Source organism: Macaca mulatta, chromosome 15, assembly GCF_049350105.2.
Source record: "Macaca mulatta isolate MMU2019108-1 chromosome 15, T2T-MMU8v2.0, whole genome shotgun sequence".
NCBI lineage: Eukaryota > Metazoa > Chordata > Mammalia > Primates > Cercopithecidae > Macaca > Macaca mulatta.
Window position 1 is genome coordinate 2,964,684 of NC_133420.1, and position 7,199 is coordinate 2,971,882.

A 7,199-nucleotide genomic window follows, 5' to 3' on the forward strand; every position below is an offset into this window, starting at 1 on the left:
TACACATTCTGACACACATACATATGTAAATGCGTAGACGTAACATGCACAAATATACATGTATAACTATATACACATGAGCATCCATTCATGCCTACTTGCACATATGTGCAGTCGTGCCTAAACATGTAACACATGCACACACATACATGCAACACAAATACACATGCACACATATACACATGCATGCACATGTACATTACACGCAAAGGCACACATACATGCACAACACATATACATGCAATATACACTTTCATACACATAAATGCAAACACACATACTTATATACATCCCTCAAAGACCCCATTATTCAATTCTAAACAAAGTGGTTTATCCCCCAAATGTACCTTCCCGTAATTAACAAGCTCTACTGCACATTTCTTGTTTCAAATAATGAGGTCTCACACACAGCACACACACATTTATACTCCAATACGTGTGAACATATAAATAGAAATAGGCACATGGGCACGAAGACCCTCTTCTGTAAAGGTATTCTCAAACTTGAACTGAACGAATTCTGCTAATTATAGTCAGAGTCAGCAAAGATATATATTTGACCTCGGAATGAATATACTCGTTCTTTTCGTTACCCCTGGCAACAGCAAGAATGTAAAACAGAGTTGTGCGATACCATGTCACTTATTCAATCCCACTTCCTGGGATCTGACCCACTTGGAATAGCGTTTCTGTCTGAGTGATTTCCTTCTGACTGAAATCATGAGATAATTCCTTCTCTTCCTGCTTTCTCTTTCCCAGGCCTTTTCACTGCCCTTTCATCATCTCGGAAACTAAATCATACTTGTCAAAATGGAACGCAAAGAAACAGCCTTAGGAGAGAATCCCACAATGGAATGGACCCAAGAGAGGAAAAAATATTCTTTTTGAAAATGTACAAAAGGAAAAGTCAAGAGGCCTGGGTTCCCTCTCATGACAGAAACAGACGTCAGCATAGCAGGTCGCTCAGCACAGTTCAGCTCTGTGTATGAAACAGAGATTCTAGTCCTTGTCCCTGTTTCAAGTTCTGTGTATGAAACAGATTCTAGCCCTTGTCCCTGTTTCATGATGTTGCAGTGAAGGTAACAAAACAGACAAAGGGCACAGGCTGCAGAAAAGGATTTTAAAAGGATGACTTTTAAAATGTGAGCCTGCTTTTCAAGGGCACAATGAGGACATTTTCAAGTATATTAAAGCTGATTTATAAGAGATGGGTATAAAGACTCTACAAGGTCATTAGACTTTAGACTTACAAAGAAAACAAATCACATTCTCCTAGCATCACCAGTCAGGTGTTCCACAAATACTAAGAATAGCCACTGCAACGGGGTCCACTATGAGGGGTCAAAACATAACCCATGAAGCATGGCCGAGAGCTCCTATAACCTGATTTCTAGGAATCTAATTTTAAACATCCTCACAGCTAGCACATCACAAAACTACAGAACTCCAAATGCTGTAACACAAGTGCTAACAACACCTAGCCAAAAATATACGAGGCATTTCAGGCAAAAATCCCAGAATCAGAAGAACACAAGTTTTCTAAGTTCTTCAAAAGCTGGTGCTGGTTGAGGCTCTTCTGCAGACTTCAACAAAAGACACGCTAGAATTAGCCATTGACGGTAACCCTGAGTCAACACGCACAGTGTTCGGAAAAGCACAAGGCCTGCTCCGGCTTGAGACCCTGGGAACTTTCTCTGGACCGCACCGAGTGGACGACTTTGAGAACTCAAAATAACCAACAACCAGTCCATGAACAGGGAAAGAAGACTGCAGCCTCCCTGGGGACCTGGCTCCATGCCTGCCACCTTTCTTCCGGATACCTTTGCCCTTCCTGGCTCCCTCCTCCACCTGGAGATGCTCTGGGTTCAGGCCCCTCTCCAGTTGTGTCTCGGTCCACAGCTGGCTACCTGTGTGAAGCACCAGGCCTTGAAGGACCATCTCCACCTGCTTCCTGCACTCACTTCCTACCCACTTCCACCATGACACCCAGGCTCTGGCTGCTCTCAGGGATCAGGGCCGCCAGGCTCCCCTCACAGGCTCCAACTGGAGTCCTGCCCCCTGGTTTTCAGCAACACTTGGGACTTTCTCCTGGAAACTCTCGGCTCTGGGCTTTCGTGAACTGCGCCATCCAGCTCTTCTCTGGACTCTAAGCAGGGCCTTCTCTGGGTCTTCCAACCCTTCCTCCATTTCCAAATGTGGGCTTTCCTTTGGCCTCCTCTCTCCAGACATGCACGCCTCACACTCTGGCTACTTGACGTGCACTTCTACCTAAGAGGCTCCCAAATGCTCCCTGCTCCAGATTTCCCCCAAGCCTCCTCCTGTATTTCCAAACTTGCAGCTTGCAGTGGTGTCTCTAAGTATCTCTGAGTCAGGTCCACACTTGCTTCTCCTGATTTCCGGCAAAGCGCAACGGCGACCTCGGGGTGCAGACTCGCAGCTTCATCCGCCTTCCTGTACTCCCTCTTCCCCTCCTGACCCAGGCACCGAATTGCTCAGCTCACTGGCTGCCTTCTCTCCTCCTCCGGCCACGGCGAGTGCCCTGCATGAGCCTGCCCTGTCACCCCCCGGCTCCACGGCATGCCGCACATCAGAGACACGATTCTCTCCGAAACCCTCAGTGGTTCCCTAGTATCCCACAGGTAAGGACTTCCACATTCTGGCCCCAATCTAACTTTCTGGCCTCAGATATGCACATGCATATTTTATCTATGCAAAGAGAGTACAGGTCTCACACCCGCTCTCATTCCTGGGCTCCTAGCTCCTCTTAAAGGTGCTGTATGAGGTACCTATGCACTTTCCAAACACTAACTGAATATGCGCTTGGAGAACACTTACTTGATAATTTTGTGGCATTGTCGGATAACGTGGACAAAGTGAGAACTACGCAGGTGTGTGGATGCTGCCTTGCCCAGACCTCACTTACCCAGACACTCCCAGATGCTCAAGGTGACCAGCCCTATTGGTGCACAGGCAGGCACAGGCTGCACCCCCACAGCTGGGCCCCACGAGCTGAACTATAATTACGAAGCTGCTGTTTGCTCCTAAATCTGTTTATGCTGGTGCATTTCTTACACATTACTGAAACCAATAAAGTATGACTCCAAAGAGTGAATAATTGTATGAAAACTAAGTTGGATGCCTTTCAAAGACTTAATATAGGGGAATTTTTTTTTCATTTTAATCTTTTTAAAATTGCTATCAAATTAGGTGTGAGCAAAAAATATATACAATGTTTGAGGAAATAATTTTAACGGTTTCATATCTAACATACCTTGCTTCTCTTGTGTTGCCTATTCTCTTCTAGAAGAATAAAAACTGTGGCAGGCCTGCGATGGCTGTGGTTGAGGAAAGAGGCCACAGCCACAGCCAGCAGAACCATGCTCAGCAGCAGCCTAGCCCCGCGTGGAAGAGGCGTGAACACCCTCGGGAGAGGTGGATGTGCACTAACGGTTCCCAGCTCTGACCTCTTTGATTAACTGAATGCAGTGACTGGTTTTATCTGATCGTCAGACAAAAGGGTGTCTACGTCCAGGAAAGACTCTAAACACTCTGGACGCTGCTGGGGCAGATGGTGACCTTGACCCAGTGATACCACTCTCCAGTGGGCAGCCAACCCAGTCTCCTAATCGTAAAGGACATTCATAGCAACACTACGAAAAAGAAACACTACTGTTCTGACCCAGAAAAGTGAAATGTAAAACATAAAATGCACAGGTTCTAACTAAGAGGCAGACAGACCGGGCACGGTGGCTCACGCCTGTAATCCCAACCCCTTGGAAGGCCAAGGCGGGTGGATCACTTGAGGTCACGAGTTCGAGACCAGCCTGGTCAACATGGTGAAACCCCATCTCTACTAAAAATGCAAAAATTACCCGGATGTGGTGGCGGGCACCTGTAATCCCAGCTACCTAGGAGGCTGAAGCAGGAGAATTGCTTGAACCTGGGAGGTGGAGGTTGCAGTGAGCCAAGATCACACCACCGCACTCTAGCCTGGGCAACTCCTTCTCAAAAAAACATAACGTAAAATAAAATAAAAGGCAGACAAACAAAGGAGATTTCCTCTGATCTTAAAAACAGAAGTATTTGTTTCACAGCGTGGATAATTGAAGATCTGCATAGAAATCACCTAGGGTCCCGCCCTCCCTCACAACAGACTGGGATAGAGGGAAGGAGGGCAGGAGGTGGGCCCCTTGTCCACGAGAGCCTCCTCCCACCCCATCCCCTTCCTCAGGAGGGCGGCCTGCCCAGTGCAGGCTCCCTTCTCCCCAGGTAAGACCCTGGCGTCTCTACAGGAACACCCACCTCCCTTCCCTGCAATCCACTCCAGCTGCTCACGGCCAGTCAAGGGGGGCGCTCTTCAGAGAGGAGCAAACGGTTTGGAGGACAGCCTGAACTCCAACGTCCCAAGCGTGGCTTGCCAGGAAGCACAGAGGAAGGATGCAGGTCCCGAGAAGGAGGAGGCACAGGAGGACGATGAGAGAGAAGAGAGAGAGACAAGAGAGGCAGACTGCCCAGCGGGGGGCTGAGCACAGGACCTGGCTGAGGTCTCCTGGGGAGGGGCAGAGGCAAACAGGCTGCTGCTTCTAGGCTGCTCGGGAAGATACAAGCTCGAAGGGGCTGCAAGGCAGGACTCACTGAGGAGCAGTCATGTGGATGCCCCGCCTCTCACATGGCACACACTGACAACATGCAACTCACATGCAACACAACACAACACGCATGTACAATGTGCTTATACAACACTGACAACACACACTGCACACAAACACACACAACCTATACAACACATACCCAATACATGCAACTCACAACACAATGTGCATTTATAACACACTCATACGACACATAACCAATACATGCAACTCACAACACAACATGTGCGTACAACACACTCATACACACATACAGCACACGTAAGTTACATACAACACAACACGCATGAACAATGCACTCATACAGCACACACAACACACAACTCACATACAACATGCACATGCAACACACTCATACAACACACAACACTCATACAACACACAACACACGTAACTCACAACACAACATGCACACACAACACTCATACAACATACATACAATACATGCAACTCACAACATACACATACAACACACTCATATAGCTCACGTACAACACATGCAACTCACGTTCAACACAACATGCACGTACAACACACTCGTACAACACAACACTCATACAATGTACACACAATACATGCAACTCACAACACAACATACACATACAATACACTCATACAACACATACAACACATGCAACTCACGCACAACACAGCATGCACGTACAACACACTCATACAACATATAACACATACAACATACACACAACACACGCAACTCAACACAAATACATGTACAATTCACTCACAACACACAACACTCATACAACACACAACACATGCAACACATAAACACATGTACAACACACTGATACAACACACAACACTCATACATCACACACAATACATGCAACTCACATACGACATACACATACACACATACAACACACAACACTCATACAACATACAAAGCATGCAACTCACAAATACACGCACAACACACTCATACAACACACAACACTCAAACGTACAATAAGTGCAACTCAACACAATATGCACATACAACACACATACAACCCATGCAACTCACATACAACACAACACACTCATACAACACATTCATACAACACACACTATACAGATTCTAAGTATGAAATAGAAAACAGCACATGCACAGTTTCTAAATTTGATGAAAGCTTTTTTCAAGAAAGTCGTCCAACATCCAAACTGGTACCATGTCCTCATTTTCAGTTGCTGTTCAGATTCAAGCATTTTTATCATCTACTCTATGAATTATAATACAGCATAAACCCATTTTTCATTTTACACCCACTTTGCGGTGTGGTGCTCCAAAACAGGGGCCAGGAGCCTCAGAGTCGTCCCTCGGAACAAAACACAACCGACACTCAGAGGCCAGGAAGGGAACTCGGGGGGTGACACACACTCTCTCATCTGCAGAGTTCTGCTTCAAATACTTTACACGTAACCAGGGCTGGAACGGGTTGGTGAGGGTACAGACATGGCAAACTGAGAAGAAACTGGCAGGTGGAGAAAGATCAGTCAAAATCCAAGGAAAAATGCTGAACATTTTCCACAAATAGTTCACACAACAGATGATACTCAGGCTACTGAAAGTTTATTGAGAGGGGTCTTGCTCCAAAGAAAAAGTTCTCTCCCAAAGTTATCAAAGTTTCACAGCAGGCACCTGCCCCCAACACACCATCTTCCGAGGGCCTAGGAGTCAAAAAGAAGGTAAGACAGTAGTAAGGGTACAGGGGGAGGAGAGCGGGAGGGGACCGAGAACTCGGAACCAAGAGATGGGCGGACACTGAATGCCTGACTCCAAGGTTATCACCTCAGAAAACAAGTCTGTTTAAGTCCGTAGTAACAGTGTTAGTACTTTCACTGAACCTGCACTCAACACTGGAGAACCTCCCTGTGTTATGAAGACGATCTGAAAAATAACATTAATTCACAACGTAGAGTGATGATTCAGCCACAGAAAATAAAACTGACATAATCCACTACAAGTCACACTATGTCTTTCTTTAAGACTGGTTTATGATGCAGAAAAGAGGCAGTTTGAGATCTAAAATACTTAAACTGGCAAACACCTTGTTTCCCTGAATTCTCACAACCGTGGCATCGGCTAGAGTAAGACAGAGTGGTTTTCAGAGCTTCCAGAACAGCAGAACAGATCAATCATAAATATGCAAAAGTGATCTGAAAATAGAATTAATTAATATTCCACGTTTTGGCTTAAACTAGTCATGTGATTTCCAATAAGTGGGAAACATTCACACCAATTTTTATAAGAAAGTTCAATGTGAACACATAGTACAGAACATTGCCTTTGTTTTGGAATTTATTTATTTAATATGACAATTTCATTTGTATTTAGTTATTCCTGATGTTGAATGCTCATCTTTATTAATGATGAGCTACCCATTTTCTGACTGAGGAAACAGAAAATTGTCACTGCCTAACAGCAATACTCAAAACAGCCTGTATGAAAGGAAAAGGTATATCTGTGTGCACACAGATGCATACACATGCATACACGTACCTATACATGTACACACGTGTGTACATATGTGCATACACATACAC